The sequence below is a fragment of the Salvelinus alpinus genome, chromosome 2 (genome assembly GCF_045679555.1).
Source record: "Salvelinus alpinus chromosome 2, SLU_Salpinus.1, whole genome shotgun sequence".
In the NCBI taxonomy this organism is placed as follows: domain Eukaryota; kingdom Metazoa; phylum Chordata; class Actinopteri; order Salmoniformes; family Salmonidae; genus Salvelinus; species Salvelinus alpinus.
Window position 1 is genome coordinate 107,655,523 of NC_092087.1, and position 17,130 is coordinate 107,672,652.

At 41.6% G+C, this 17,130-nt stretch overlaps 1 long non-coding RNA gene and 1 pseudogene across 1 annotated transcript; one reads left to right on the forward strand and one right to left on the reverse strand.

Moving 5' to 3' along the window:
• The window catches only part of LOC139542145 (zinc finger protein 665-like), a 294,018-nt pseudogene that overhangs the window by 92,902 nt on the left and 183,986 nt on the right, over nt 1-17,130 (reverse strand).
• Nucleotides 3,897-13,739, forward strand: LOC139550429 (uncharacterized). The gene is made up of 2 exons (XR_011670036.1): nt 3,897-4,637; nt 11,844-13,739. It is a non-coding gene; the product is annotated as an uncharacterized lncRNA (long non-coding RNA).

Genomic DNA, 17,130 nt, shown 5'->3' on the forward strand with positions numbered 1-17,130 from the left:
AATATGATGAACCTGTTTTCACAACATTTAAAGAACCTGGTGATAGAAAACAGTGTGAATGTAATAAGGACAATGGACTTTACTCAGGAGTCATTTAACTAACTGGTAGCGTTTTCATTTGACTTAGAAAGAGTAGGACCACATCGATTTCTATTGATTGTAGCAATATACCTGAGAACACAGCGTTTAAGTCAGTCAGTACTCTCAAGTCAGACTGAGACATTCACTTGACGTCCGGGCAATCCAATCTTCTTTCCACCAATAAATGCAAAAGGACAGCTGAGAAATGCTCTCTTCCCTAACCTTTATTTATTGTTTTGAGAGACGGGGTTCCATCCTCCCAGGTAGATGGCCTGGTGAAGGACCTTTAGGGTCAAAGTAGTGGGATGGCCTGGTGAAGGATCCTTTAGGGACAAAGTAGTGGGATGGCCTGGTGTAGGATCCTTTAGGGCCAAAGTAGTGGGATGGCCTGGTGTAGGATCCTTTAGGGATGGCCTGGTGTAGGATCCTTTAGGGACAAAGTAGTGGGATGGCCTGGTGAAGGATCGTTTAGGACCAAAGTAGTGGGATGGCCTGGTGAAGGATCCTTTAGGGTCAAAGTAGTGGGATGGCCTGGTGTAGGATCCTTTAGGGCCAAAGTAGTGGGATGGCCTGGTGTAGGATCGTTTAGGGATGGCCTGGTGTAGGATCCTTTAGGGACAAAGTAGTGGGATGGCCTGGTGAAGGATCGTTTAGGACCAAAGTAGTGGGATGGCCTGGTGAAGGATCCTTTAGGGTCAAAGTAGTGGGATGGCCTGGTGTAGGATCCTTTAGGGACAAAGTAGTGGGATGGCCTGGTGTAGGATCGTTTAGGGATGGCCTGGTGTAGGATCCTTTAGGGACAAAGTAGTGGGATGGCCTGGTGTAGGATCGTTTAGGGATGGCCTGGTGTAGGATCCTTTAGGGATGGCCTGGTGTAGGATCCTTTAGGGCCAAAGTAGTGGGATGGCCTGGTGAAGGATCGTTTAGGGCCAAAGTAGTGGGATGGCCTGGTGAAGGATCCTTTAGGGCCAGAGTAGTGGGATGGCCTGGTGAAGGATCGTTTAGGGTCAAAGTAGTGGGATGGCCTGGTGAAGGATCGTTTAGGGCCAGAGTAGTGGGATGGCCTGGTGTAGGATCCTTTAGGGCCAGAGTAGTGGGATGGCCTGGTGTAGGATCGTTTAGGGACAAAGTAGTGGGATGGCCTGGTGTAGGATCCTTTAGGGCCAGAGTAGTGGGATGGCCTGGTGAAGGATCCTTTAGGGCCAGAGTAGTGGGATGGGCTGGTGTAGGATCCTTTAGGGACAAAGTAGTGGGATGGCCTGGTGAAGGATCGTTTAGGGATGGCCTGGTGTAGGATCCTTTAGGGCCAGAGTAGTGGGATGGCCTGGTGAAGGATCGTTTAGGGCCAAAGTAGTGGGATGGCCTGGTGAAGGATCGTTTAGGGCCAAAGTAGTGGGATGGCCTGTTGAAGGATCCTTTAGGGATGGCCTGGTGTAGGATCCTTTAGGGCCAGAGTAGTGGGATGGCCTGGTGTAGGATCCTTTAGGGCCAAAGTAGTGGGATGGCCTGGTGTAGGATCCTTTAGGGATGGCCTGGTGTAGGATCCTTTAGGGACAAAGTAGTGGGATGGCCTGGTGAAGGATCGTTTAGGGCCAGAGTAGTGGGATGGCCTGGTGTAGGATCCTTTAGGGCCAAAGTAGTGGGATGGCCTGGTGTAGGATCCTTTAGGGATGGCCTGGTGTAGGATCCTTTAGGGATGGCCTGGTGAAGGATCCTTTAGGGATGGCCTGGTGTAGGATCCTTTAGGGGGGAGTGACCAAAATGTGCAAAACGACACTCTGACCTGCGAAAGGCATCAATACAGCTTCCTCATGTGAAAAGTCACGAAGAAGAAGAAGGGTTGACAAGAGCAAGACTTGGCTCTGATTATAAAAGAAGATATGGCCGTTTTTATAATCCTAAAGTCTAGGACCAAGAAACATGGAGAGGCAGCCTTTAGTTACTATGCCCCCAGCCTCTGGAATAGCCTGTCAGAGAACCTGAGGGGGACCAAAACTGTGAACATATTTTTAAAAGATTTTAAAAACACACCTTTTAATCTTTGCTTTTCTTAGGGTGCTTCTAAAGTAGTGTAACGACCCTGGGTTCACAAGCGCGGAAATCGACTCTGCCACACGAGCAGGCTTTTGCGGCACAGTCGATAGCGCGCTGGACTTCGGGCTAGAAGGTCGAGGGTTCGAGACCTGCTCCCTGCTGTTTCATTACAGTAGTTACGTTTCTATTGTTACTCTTTTAGTTTTTTATCCTCTTTTTGTTGTGTAGTAAATATTTCTGTGTTTTTTCTTCATTCGTTTTGATTTCCTGTAATGCACACTCTGTTGCATTCCATGCCTGAAATGTGCTTGCTGTATAATAAATATTGATTTGATTGTGGGAGTGTGATTCTGTTACCGCGTGACTTTGCCCTTTAGTTCAACAACTGCAGTGAGTGTTTCTGTTGTAAGACAGTACTTACTGGGGTTAATCAGATCTCCAATATCCTCTTCTTCCAATATGACAGTTATCTCTCCCTCCTCCTTCACTCCAAAAACGGTATCCTCCTCTTTCTCGTCCTCCTTCACTGCATCATCCTCATCCTCTACTTTTGTTACTGTGACATCCTCCTCTTCCTTCTCTTCTTTCACAACAACGTTCAGCCACAGACCCTCTTTCTCCGTCCAGCAGACCTCTTCTTTAGCAGGAGGAGAGTAGTTTAGTGAACTCATGGTCGGGGATGTTAGCTAACAGTTAGCTAGCTATGCTAGTGCTAACTTAACCAGCCAGCTAGCTACGTTAGCTGACTAATAACAACAACGTAAATATGAAATTAAATGGGATAACTAGCTAGACGACAAAAGTGAGTTTAAAGCACAGTAGATAATATACATGAACGCGTCTAAAGAGCTGCAATGTTTCAGCTAGCAAGCTACCGAGGTGGCTGACCACTGTCGTTTAACTATAAAATAACATGGCTGTCTAGCTGCGTTGTCCATAGTTACTACAGCCACAAAGTCAACATTGGCTATCGTAAATATGTATGAAAACAAAAATGTATTTTTTTTCTTAATTTAAGGTTAGTGTTAGGCATAAGGTTAGCAATGTGGTTAAGGTTAGGTTTAAAAATCACATTTTAAGAAGAGAAGTTGTAGAAATGGGCGAGGTTTAGGAATAATTATGACTTTGTAACTGTGGTAACTAGTGACGACCGACTAGCTGTTGTTGTTTAAAGAAGAGTCCGATTCACCACCACGTCACATTCTGGCAGACTTGCCTGAAACACCCACAGCGCCCTCTGCTGATTGGAGTGGGTAACGCAGATGAGGGAATGTTATATTTTATAACTAAAAGTTAAAACAATTTCAGCGATTGATTTTATTTCCAAAAATAATATTATATCACATTATATGAAAGGAACCAGGGGGCCAGAGAGAAAGGCCACAATCCATCTCGTACCATCTTTTCCCACTACCGGCTTTCAATTCAATTCAAGGGGCTTTATTGGCATGGGAAACATATTGTAATGAAACGGCAGGGAGCGAACCTTCGACCTTCTAGCCCGAAGTCCAGCGCGCTATCGGCTGTGCCGCAAAAGCCTGCTCCAGCCGCAGAGTCGATATCCGCGCTTATAAACCCAGGGTCGTTTCAATATGTTAACATTGCCAAAGCAAGTGAAGTAAATTATATACACAAGTGAAATAAACAATAAACATGAACAGTAACCATTACACTCACAGAAGTTCCCAAAATAATAAAGACATTACACTATTTTGTAGTGAGTGGAAACGCCAAGCGGATGCTTCATATTTCTACATCCGGTGATTTATCTGTCTCATTGTTCTGCGGTGATAGTGGAAGGAACGTTTCTTTTCAACATCAGCTAGTCGGTCGTCACGAGTTACCACAGTCACAAAGTCATAATTATTGCTAAACGCCACCAATTTCTACAACTTCTCTTCTTAAAATCTGATTTTTAAACCTTAACCACACTGCTAAGATTATTCCTAACCTTAAATTAAGACCAAAAGTAAATTTCTGTTTTCATAAATATTTTGCTAATGTTGACGTTGTGGCTGTAGTAACTATGGACAACCCAGCTAGACAGCCATGTTATTGTATAGTTAAACGACAGTGGTCAGCCACCTCGGTAGCTTGCTAGCTGAAACATTGCAGCTCTTTAGACGCGTTCATGTATATTATCCACTGTGTTTTAAACACACTTCTGTCGTCTAGCTAGTTATCCCATTTAATTTCATATTTACGTTGTTGTTATTAGTCAGCTAACGTAGCTAGCTGGCTGGTTAAGTCAGCATTAGCCTAGCTAGCTAACTGTTAGCTAACATCCCCGACCATGAGTTCACTAAACTACTCTCCTCCTGCTAAAGAAGAGGTCTACTGGACGGAGAAAGAGGGTCTGTGGCTGAACGTTGTCGTGAAAGAAGAGAAGGAAGAGGAGGATGTTACAGTAAAACAAGTAGAGGATGAGGATGTTGCAGTGAAGGAAGAGAAGAAGGAGGGAGAGATAACTGTCATATTGGAAGAAGAAGAAGAGGAGGATATTGGACATTTGATTAAACCCAGTAAGTACTGTCTTACAACAGAAACTCCCACTGCAGTTGTTGAACTAAAGGACAAGGTCACGCTCTCACTATCAAAACGGCCATATCGTTGAACCCTTATTCAGGTTCATGTGACTTTTCGTCAGACTAGATGTTGTATTGCTAACCCTGTACTTCTACAATCTACCATCTAACCCTGTACCTATACACTTTCCCCCAAAACCCACCAGCCCATCCCACTACTCTGGCCCTAAAGGATCCAACACCAGGCCATCCCTAAAGGGTCCTACACCAGGCCATCCCACTACTTTGGCCCTAAACGATCCTACACCAGGCCATCCCTAAACAATCCTACACCAGGCCATCCCTAAAGGATTCTACACCAGGCCATCCCACTACTCTGGCCCTAAACGATCCTACACCAGGCCATCCCACTACTCTGGCCCTAAACGATCCTACACCAGGCCATCCCACTACTCTGGCCCTAAAGGATTCTACACCAGGCCATCCCACTACTCTGGCCCTAAAGGATCCTACACCAGGCCATCACTAAACGATCCTACACCAGGCCATCCCACTACTCTGGCCCTAAACGATCCTACACCAGGCCATCCCTAAACGATCCTACACCAGGCCATCCCACTACTTTGGCCCTAAACAATCCTACACCAGGCCATCCCTAAAGGATTCTACACCAGGCCATCCCACTACTCTGGCCCTAAAGGATCCTACACCAGGCCATCACTAAACGATCCTACACCAGGCCATCCCACTACTCTGGCCCTAAACGATCCTACACCAGGCCATCCCTAAACAATCCAACACCAGGCCATCCCTAAAGGATCCTACACCAGGCCGTTGACCTGGGAGACGTAACGTAGTAAATGTAAATCCGGAACACTCTAATAATACTGAACAAAAAATATAAACACAACATTCTACAAGGACCTTTGATATATATTTAATGAGCTGGTATATGGGATCAGAGAGCAGCCTCCCATGGTGTCCTTACTACAGCCTCCCATGGTGTCCTTACTACAGCCTCCCATGGTGTCCTTACTACAGCCTCCCATGGTGTCCTTACTACAGCCTCCCATGGTGTCCTTACTACAGCCTCCCATGGTGTCCTTACTACAGCCTCCCATGGTGTCCTTACTACAGCCTCCCATGGTGTCCTTACTACATCATGCTTACTTTTCATAACATTCATAGAGAGAGAGCAGCCTCCCATGGTGTCCTTACTACAGCCTCCCATGGTGTCCTTACTACATCATGCTTACTTTTCATAACATACATAGAGAGAGAGCAGCCTCCCATGGTGTCGATACCACTCTTACTTTTCATAACATACATAGAGAGAGAGCAGCCTCCCTTGGTGTCGATACCACTCTTACTTTTCATAACATACATAGAGAGAGAGCAGCCTCCCTTGGTGTCGATACCACTCTTACTTTTCATAACATACATAGAGAGAGAGCAGCCTCCCTTGGTGTCGATACCACTCTTACTTTTCATAACATACATAGAGAGAGAGCAGCCTCCCATGGTGTCGATACCACTCTTACCTTTCATAACATACATAGAGAGAGAGCAGCCTCCCATGGTGTCGATACCACTCTTACCTTTCATAACGTACATAGAGAGAGAGCAGCCTCCCATGGTGTCGATACCACTCTTACCTTTCATAACGTACATAGAGAGAGAGCAGCCTCCCATGGTGTAGATACCACTCTTACTTTTCATAACATACATAGAGAGAGAGCAGCCTCCCATGGTGTCGATACCACTCTTACTTTTCATAACGTACATAGAGAGAGAGCAGCCTCCCATGGTGTCCTTACTACAGCCTCCCATGGTGTCCTTACTACAGCCTCCCATGGTGTCCTTACTACAGCCTCCCATGGTGTAGATACCACTCTTACTTTTCATAACATACATAGAGAGAGAGCAGCCTCCCATGGTGTAGATACCACTCTTACCTTTCATAACGTACATAGAGAGAGAGCAGCCTCCCATGGTGTCGATACCACTCTTACCTTTCATAACATACATAGACACGCTGCAAATTGTTGGTCATGGAAATTACGTTAAAAGTCATGGAGATGTCATGAAATTCCAACTGTCAAAATGTGTATGAAACCTGAACGATTTGACTGCAGGTATTTACTAAAAAAGTAGCAAAAAATATTAACATTTATTAAAATACTGAAAATAAATCGTTTAAACGGTATTAGGGCGGCAGGTAGCCTAGTGGTTAGAGCTGGCTCGTAACCGAAAGGTTGCTGGATCGAATCCCCGAGCTGACAAGGTAAAAATCTGTCGTTCTGCCCCTGAACAAGGAAGTTAACCCACTGTTCCCCGGTAGGCCGACATTGTAAATAAGAATTTGTTCTTAGCTGACTTGCCTGTCAAAATGTGTACGAAACCTGACAATTTGACTGCAGGTATTTACTAAAAAAGTTGCAAAAAATATTCACATTTTTTTAAATACTGAAAATAAATAGTTTAAATGGTTTATTGGGGTGGCAGGTAGTCTAGTTAAAAAAATATATATATATTAAAATCCTTGTCCCAAAATATTTTACATTTATTCAAAAGCTCATCTATCAAAAAATGTTGCTTCTTGTTTCTTATTTTTACTGCGTGTAGTAACCCCATCTTAATGGCATTAGATCTTTTACATTCTGTAAAAGGGGGAGAAATGAGAAACACATCAATTCTGGATCTGACAACAAAAGGCCACTCTAAAAGTGCAGTTTTGTCACACAACACAACGCCACAGATGTATCAAGTTTTGAGGGAGAGCAGTGCAATTGGCATGCTGACTGCAGGAATTTCCACCACAGCTGTTGCCCGACAGTTGAATTTTAATTTCTCTACAATAAGCCGCCTCCAACATCATTTTAAAGAATTTGGTGTTGAGTATTTATGACTGTCATTAAGCCCTTTTCTGGGGGAAAACTCATTTGGATTGGCTGGGCATGGTTCCCCAGTGGATTGACGTTTACCCTCCCAGGCCCACCCATTTTTTGCTGGCCCTGCCCAGTCATGTAAAATCCATAGGTTAGGGCCTAATTTATTTATTTCAATTGACTGATTTCCTTATTGCCTGTTGTGTTTATATTTTGTTCAGTAAATGTAGTAGCTATCTAGCTAAGTGGTTAGCTTCTTCCAAGATCAAGCGTTGCTTGGTAACAGCAGATAATCACTTCCTGGATCAAGAGCCCTGCTGTCTAATATTTGTTTTGAGCGGCAAACTGAGTAGCATTTTTGAGTTACTTGTTTAACTTAATGAGCTGGGATATCTGGCCTCCAAATAGTTTAGTTACTTGTATAAGTTAATGAGCTGGGATATCTGGCCTCTAAATAGTTTAGTTACTTGTTTAACTTAATGAGCTGGGATATCTGGCCTCCAAATAGTTTAGTTACTTATATAACTTAATGAGCTGGGATATCTGGCCTCCAAATAGTTTAGTTACTTGTTTAACTTTATGAGCTGGGATATCTGGCCTCCAAATAGTTTAGTTACTTGTATAACTTAATGAGATGAGATATCTGGCCTCCAAATAGTTTAGTTACTTATATAACTTAATGAGCTGGGATATCTGGCCTCCAAATAGTTTAGTTACTTGTTTAACTTTATGAGATTTAACAAGTGACATCAATAAATAAGGATCATATCTTTCACCTGGATTCACCTGGTCAGTCTGTCATGGAAAGAGCAAGTGTTCATAATGTTTTGTACACTCAGTGTATATAGTCTTCTGTCCCTGTGAGTTCACATGTGGAACTGCATGACATTTTAAAACCAAAATGGACCAATCCTGGATCGCCCCCTGTATTATCAGCCACAGAAATAGGAGAGTCTTTGTCTCCTCTCTGTTTGTCTACTCAACCCCCATGTAGCCCATAGCAACCTGATGACTCAGAGTCACGTCATAAACGAGTACATGGGGAGGGAAAATAACTGATGTTCACCATCTGGGACCATTCAACAGTCTAGATTTACCAGGTTATTACTTCTAAATAAACTGTTCACCTTCTGGGACCATTCAACAGTCTAGATTTACCAGGTTATTACTTCTAAATAAACTGTTCACCATCTGGGACCATTCAACAGCCTATATTTACCAGGTTATTACTTCTAAATAAACTGTTCACCATCTGGGACCATTCAACAGTCTAGATTTACCAGGTTATTACTTCTAAATAAACTGTTCACCATCTGGGACCATTCAACAGTCTAGATTTACCAGGTTATTACTTCTAAATAAACTGTTCACCATCTGGGACCATTCAACAGTCTAGATTTACCAGGTTATTACTTCTAAATAAACTGTTCACCATCTGGGACCATTCAACAGTCTAGATTTACCAGGTTATTACTTCTAAATAAACTGTTCACCATCTGGGACCATTCAACAGTCTAGATTTACCAGGTTATTACTTCTAAATAAACTGTTCACCATCTGGGACCATTCAACAGCCTAGATTTACCAGGTTATTACTTCTAAACAAAAACACTTTTTGTTGGGTTCTCATAGGCTTTACAATTGTTGTTTTGAATATTTTTTGAGCAGTCGCGAAGATAATATTTTGTTTCTGATAGTTGCAAAATACCTATTTTGAATGCAGCAGTTGTTAGCCTGAATGCTAAATGCTCACTGACAGGCTGGTAGCAAAGCCACAGAGCATTTTACTGGTTGAAGTTGAAGTGTTTTTTTAAGTATTGTTACAAACAGAGTAAAAACTCACCGACAACTAGAAAAAAGCTCAAACCAAGTTTATTCACCCACTGGGTCAACGACCATATGTTTACAGAAGCGCATATATTTATACCCTCCTACTACGCGGAGTCAACTCCTTGCTAGTCAGGACAGCCAATACATCTCTGTTTGCTAGTCAGGACAGCCAATACATCTCTGTTGCTATAGTCAGGACAGCCAATACATCTCTGTTTGCTAATCAGGACAGCCAATACATCTCTGTTACTAGTCAGGACAGCCAATACATCTCTGTTACTAGTCAGGACAGCCAATACATCTCTGTTGCTAGCCAGGACAGCCAATACATCTCTGTTGCTAGTCAGGACAGCCAATACATCTCTGTTACTAGTCAGGACAGCCAATACATCTCTGTTACTAGTCAGGACAGCCAATACATCTCTGTTGCTAGCCAGGACAGCCAATACATCTCTGTTACTAGTCAGGACAGCCAATACATCTCTGTTACTAGTCAGGACAGCCAATACATCTCTGTTGCTAGCCAGGACAGCCAATACATCTCTGTTGCTAGTCAGGACAGCCAATACATCTCTGTTGCTAGTCAGGACAGCCAATACATCTCTGTTGCTAGTCAGGACAGCCAATACATCTCTGTTACTAGTCAGGACAGCCAATACATCTCTGTTACTAGTCAGGACAGCCAATACATCTCTGTTACTAGTCAGGACAGCCAATACATCTCTGTTGCTAGCCAGGACAGCCAATACATCTCTGTTGCTAGTCAGGACAGCCAATACATCTCTGTTGCTAGTCAGGACAGCCAATACATCTCTGTTGCTAGTCAGGACAGCCAATACATCTCTGTTACTAGTCAGGACAGCCAATACATCTCTGTTACTAGTCAGGACAGCCAATACATCTCTGTTGCTAGTCAGGACAGCCAATACATCTCTGTTTGCTAGTCAGGACAGCCAATACATCTCTGTTACTAGTCAGGACAGCCAATACATCTCTGTTTGCTAGTCAGGACAGCCAATACATCTCTGTTTGCTATTCAGGACAGCCAATACATCTCTGTTGCTAGTCAGGACAGCCAATACATCTCTGTTGCTAGTCAGGACAGCCAATACATCTCTGTTACTAGTCAGGACAGCCAATACATCTCTGTTGCTAGTCAGGACAGCCAATACATCTCTGTTACTAGTCAGGACAGCCAATACATCTCTGTTACTAGTCAGGACAGCCAATACATCTCTGTTGCTAGTCAGGACAGCCAATACATCTCTGTTGCTAGTCAGGACAGCCAATACATCTCTGTTACTAGTCAGGACAGCCAATACATCTCTGTTGCTAGTCAGGACAGCCAATACATCTCTGTTACTAGTCAGAACAGCCAATACATCTCTGTTGCTAGCCAGGACAGCCAATACATCTCTGTTGCTAGTCAGGACAGCCAATACATCTCTGTTGCTAGTCAGGACAGCCAATACATCTCTGTTGCTAGTCAGGACAGCCAATACATCTCTGTTGCTAGTCAGGACAGCCAATACATCTCTGTTGCTAGTCAGGACAGCCACTACATCTCTGTTGCTAGTCAGGACAGCCAATACATCTCTGTTACTAGTCAGGACAGCCAATACATCTCTGTTGCTAGTCAGGACAGCCAATACATCTCTGTTGCTAGTCAGGACAGCCAATACATCTCTGTTACTAGTCAGGACAGCCAATACATCTCTGTTTGCTAGTCAGGAACTTCATTGGCTCCTCTCACCGGTGTAGTCATGGCCCCACTTCCTGCTAGAACCTTTGTGTGAATGTAAGTATATATGTGTTTTAACAGGACTGTTCCTTCTCACGTCGGTTTCCTCATTACCAGATATACTACATCCATAACTAGTGGTTTCCTCATTACCAGATATACTACATCCATAACTAGTGGTTTCCTCATTACCAGATATACTACGTCCATAACTAGTGGTTTCCTCATTAGCAGATATACTACATCCATAACTAGTGGTTTCCTCATTACCAGATATACTACATCCATAACTAGCGGTTTCCTCATTAGCAGGGAGGAGTTTCTACAACCAAATTGCATGTGCATCGCCCTCGTGCAGTAACTTTAGCAAACACAGAAAGGGGCCTATATTGGTGACTAGAAGTAGTGTAGCTCACTGCCTAAGGTTTCTGCAACTGTAATACTGTTTTTCTAGCCTACAATCATCCAATATACTTATGTGGAAAAAATAAGACTAAATATGGCTATTCTTGCTTGCTTGACTGTCTTAATTTATTTCCCTTTTCTTGGTTTGTATTGTACTTGCTTGCCCACGCTCCACTATCTGTCTGGGCTTATAGGTCGAGCACTGGGCAGAAATCATTAAGACAATTGTTAAATAAGTTTGTACACAACATCATGGGAATCACCTTTTAGCTAAAATAAACAGTGGATTTCTGCTGTTGTGGGCCTTTAACCATCTGTCTTACTTTGTTGTTCACACAGGAGAGAGACGTGACTACCGTGGATCCTCTGGGGAGTCTCAACAACATCATGATGCAGAGAAGAGACTCTCCACATCAGAACACCTCAAGAAACATCAACGGAAACCCACAGGGAAGAAGAAACTTCACCGCTGCTCTGACTGTGGGAAGAGTTACTCAAGATCAGATTCACTTAAAGTACACCAGAGAATTCACACTGGAGATAAATCCCATTCATGCTCAGACTGTGGGAAGAGTTATTCAAGATCAGATTCACTTAAAGTACACCAGAGAATTCACACTGCAGAGAAAACATATAGCTGTGATCAATGTGTGAAGAGTTTTACTTCACCTAGCCAGCTGACTATACACCAGAGAACACACACAGGAGAGAAACCTTTCCACTGCTCTGATTGTGGAAAGAGTTTTGTTATCGCAGGAAATTTAAAATCACACCAGAGAACACACACAGGAGAGAAGCCTTATAGCTGTACTCAATGTGGGAAGAGTTTTGCTTACTCAAGCAGCCTGATAGCACATTTAAAAACACACACATGAGAGAATCTACTGCGCTAACTGCGGGGAGACCTTTTCAAAATCATCTACATTACAATCACAGCAGAGAATTCACACAGGAAAGAAATCTTATAGTATTTTAGTTAATAATGTCACAATGTAGAATCCTAAACGTTTGCCCCCTGTTCTATTGATTTCAACATGATATGGATATTAGCCTCAGGGGGAAAATCCAGGCTCTGAATTGAAAGAGTACTATTTATGTGATTTAACAAAAAGTGACTAACACAAAAAGAGTGTGTTACACTTACCATGTTGGTGACCCACTTGAATCAAAATGCAACACCTCAAAATGTAGCTAGCTGTTTTCTACAAATTGTCCTCTAACCAGGGATGTTCACATTATTCCCAGATTCCGTGTGGTTTTTGAGCTGTTAGTTTTAACAGGACATCCAACCTCCTCTCCCTCCTCTCGGCACAATTGATTTTAACATGATATCGATATGAGTGATGATAAATAAGTGTTACGTTTCTCTTCGTTCTGGGGACCCCTACATTTAAATGCATCACTCCCAAATGTAGCTGACTGTCTTCTGCAGGTTGTCCTCTAACCAGTGAGGTAAAATATATCTCCCGTTTCCATGTGTTGTTTTAGTTGTTAGTTTCAACAGCACATACAACCTGATTTTTATCTGATCGATGTCCGTCATTTATTGTCAAAACAACAGTGTTTTTGTGCAGTTTATAAAGGTGCCCGTTTCTTTTTGTTTTTTTTAAATACAAGGAATATGATTATTATTGTGTTTGTGTAGATAGTACATTCTAGGTTTAGGTTTTCAATATATCACAAACTGTGTCTGCATATTGGTTATTGATTTGGACGCATTAAAACTATGTTTTGACTTTGGTATTTCTAGCAAAATGTCATTGAAAAGAAGACCGAAGTCAAATCTACGTTTTTTTTTTTAAGTATTAAAGACTTGTTTTTTTATCAACGTTTTTACCTTTTGTATTATCCCATTTCATGGATGCAGTATAAAAAAATGGGTCCATGAACAATTTTTATTAACAATCTCACATCACACCAGTATTTCTTTACAACATTCAAGTGCTAATTGTAGTTATTCCACTACTGAAGAAGCATCACTCAAATCACCTCATATATTCAAACATTCAGCCTGACAAAAGATACATGTTTTATTATTCCATGCCTCACCCTTAAGTTAAGTATTGCCAATACTAATAACAAAGGAGTGTACATTTGGTTTTGATATTTCAACATATTTACATTTCATGTAACATTTTAGTAATCATAATTATTTATGCAACCAACTGACAATTTGTTTTTACGATTATATTGTTTATTAACAATGTAATAAAACAATGTAGTAAAACAAGCTTATATTTTGTGTTGGATATTACATTCTATTCTTACTATTTTGTCATTTCCTCAGAATGCTCATTAGTCTAGATAGATAGATAGATAGATAGTATAGATAGGTATATAGACAGTATAGATAGATAGATATATAGACAGTATAGATAGATAGATAGATAGATAGATAGTAAGGGCAACCAGTGAAGAACAAACACCATTGTAAATACAACCCATATTTATGCTTATTTATTTTAACTTGTGTGCTTTTACCATTTGTACATTGTTACAACACTGTATATATATAATATAACATTTGTAATGTCTTTATTGTTTTGAAACTTCTGTATGTGTAATGTTTACTGTTAATTTGTATTGTTTATTTCACTTTTGTATAATATCTACCTCACTTGCTTTGGCAATGTTAACACATGTTTCCCATGCCAATAAAGCCCCTTGAATTTAATTGAAATAGTATAGATAGATAGATATATAGACAGTATAGATAGATAGATATATAGACAGTATAGATAGATAGATAGATAGATAGATAGATAGATAGATAGATAGATAGACAGTATAGATAGATAGATATATAGACAGTATAGATAGATAGATAGTATAGACAGACAGTATAGATAGATAGATAGATAGATAGATAGATAGATAGATAGATAGATAGATAGATAGACAGTATAGATAGAGAGATAGATAGAGTGATAGATAAAATGATAGATAGATAGATAGAGTGATAGATAGATAGATAAAGAGATAGATAGATAGAGAGATAGATAGATAGTATAGATAAAGTGATAGATAGATAGATAGATAGATAGTATAGACAGACAGTATAGATGTATGTTTGTTTGACCTGTTTTTCTATTGATATTTCTTTGTACATCTATTGGAGGATAAATCAATGTTAGAGTTTACATAAACTGGCCATAAATGGATGTTGCATGAGTTTTGTTATTTAGGCTTCTTCTAACCCATTGCTTTCTACTACAGATAATAAAATGATTAGGTATCTTTAGGCCTGCAGAATAAACTGTCTGTCAGATTTCCAGTCTTTCTACTACAGATAATAATCCGATTAGGTATCTTTAGGCCTACAGAATAAACTGTCTGTCAGATTTCCAGTCTTCAAGAATAGGAAGTATGTTTTTTTATTATGGATCTCCATTAGTTCCTGCCAAGGCAGCAGCTACTCTTCCTGGGGTTTATTATGGATCTCCATTAGTTCCTGCCAAGGCAGCAGCAACTCTTCCTGGGGTTTATTATGGATCCCCATTAGTTCCTGCCAAGGCAGCAGCTACTCTTCCTGGGGTTTATTATGGATCCCCATTAGTTCCAGCCAAGGCAGCGGCTACTCTTCCTGAGGTTTATTATGGATCCCCATTAGTTCCTGCCAAGGCAGCATCTACTCTTCCTGGGGTTTATTATGGATCCCCATTAGTTCCTGCCAAGGCAGCAGCTACTCTTCCTGAGGTTTATTATGGATCCCCATTAGTTCCTGCCAAGGCAGCATCTACTCTTCCTGGGGTTTATTATGGATCCCCATTAGTTCCTTCCAAGGCAGCATCTACTCTTCCTGGGGTTTATTATGGATCCCCATTAGTTCCTGCCAAGGCAGCAGCTACTCTTCCTGGGGTTTATTATGGATCCCCATTAGTTCCTGCCAAGGCAGCATCTACTCTTCCTGGGGTTTATTATGGATCCCCATTAGTTCCTTCCAAGGCAGCATCTACTCTTCCTGGGGTTTATTATGGATCCCCATTAGTTCCTGCCAAGGCAGCAGCTACTCTTCCTGGGTTTCTTTAAAACTAAGGGAGTTACACAATTTAAAAATATTACAATACATTCACAACACAGGCCCCTAATCTACTAGCACATATCTACAGTGCTAAATCCATGTGTGTTTAGTGCTTATGTTATTGTGTGTGTGCATACATGTGTCTTGTGTTTGTGTTGCTTCACAGTCCCCGCTGTTCCATAAGGTGTATTTTTATCTGTTTTTTAAATCTAATATTACCGCTTGCATGAGTTACTAGATGTGGAATAGAGTTCCATCTAGTCATGGCTCTATGTAGAACTGTGTACCTCCCATAGTCTGTTCTGGACTTGTGGACTGTGAAGAGACCTCTGGTGGCATGTCTTGTGGGGTATGGGTGGGTGTCTGACTTGTGTGCCAGTAGTTCAAACAGACAGCTCAGTGCTTTAAACATGTCAATACCTCTCACAAATACAAGTAGTGATTAAAGTATTCACTTTAATTGACTCTACCTACATGTACATTGTACCTCAACTAACCGGTGCCCCTGCACATTGACTCTGTACCGGCACCCCCCTGTATATAGCCTCCACATTGACTCTGTACCGGCACCCCCCTGTATATAGCCTCCACATTGACTCTGTACAGGTACCCCCTGTATATAGCCTCCACATTGACTCTGTACAGGTACCCCCTGTATATAGCCTCCACATTGACTCTGTACCGGCACCCCCCTGTATATAGCCTCCACATTGACTCTGTACAGGTACCCCCTGTATATAGCCTCCACATTGACTCTGTACCGGCACCCCCTGTATATAGTCTCCACATTGACTCTGTACCGTAATACCCTGTATATAGCCTCCACATTGACTCTGTACCGTAATACCCTGTATATAGCCTCCACATTGACTCTGTACCGTAATACCCTGTATATAGCCTCCACATTGACTCTGTACCGGCACCCCCCTCTATATATTGTTCTTTTAACTGCTCCTCTTTAATTACTTGTTACTTTTATCTCTTTCTTATCCGTATTTTTTTAAACTGCACTGTCGGTTAGGGGCTCGTAACCAAGCATTTCACTGTAAGGTCTACTACACCTGTTGTATTCAGCATTTCACTGTAAGGTCTACTACACCTGTTGTATTCGGCATTTCACTGTAAGGTCTACTACACCTGTTGTATTCAGCATTTCACTAAGGTCTACTACACCTGTTGTATTCAGCATTTCACTAAGGTCTACTACACCTGTTGTATTCAGCATTTCACTGTAAGGTCTACTACACCTGTTGTATTCAGCATTTCACTGTAAGGTCTACTACACCTGTTGTATTCAGCATTTCACTGTAAGGTCTACACCTGTTGTATTCAGCATTTCATTGTAAGGTCTACTACACCTGTTGTATTCAGCATTTCACTGTAAGGTCTACTACACCTGTTGTATTCAGCATTTCACTGTAAGGTCTACTACACCTGTTGTATTCAGCATTTCATTGTAAGGTCTACTACACCTGTTGTATTCGGCGCATGTGACTAATTACATTTGATTTGATTTGATGAAGTCAATCTCCTCCACTTTGAGCCAGGAGAGATTGACATGCATGTTATTAATATTAGCTCTCTGTGTATTTATTTTAATTGAAC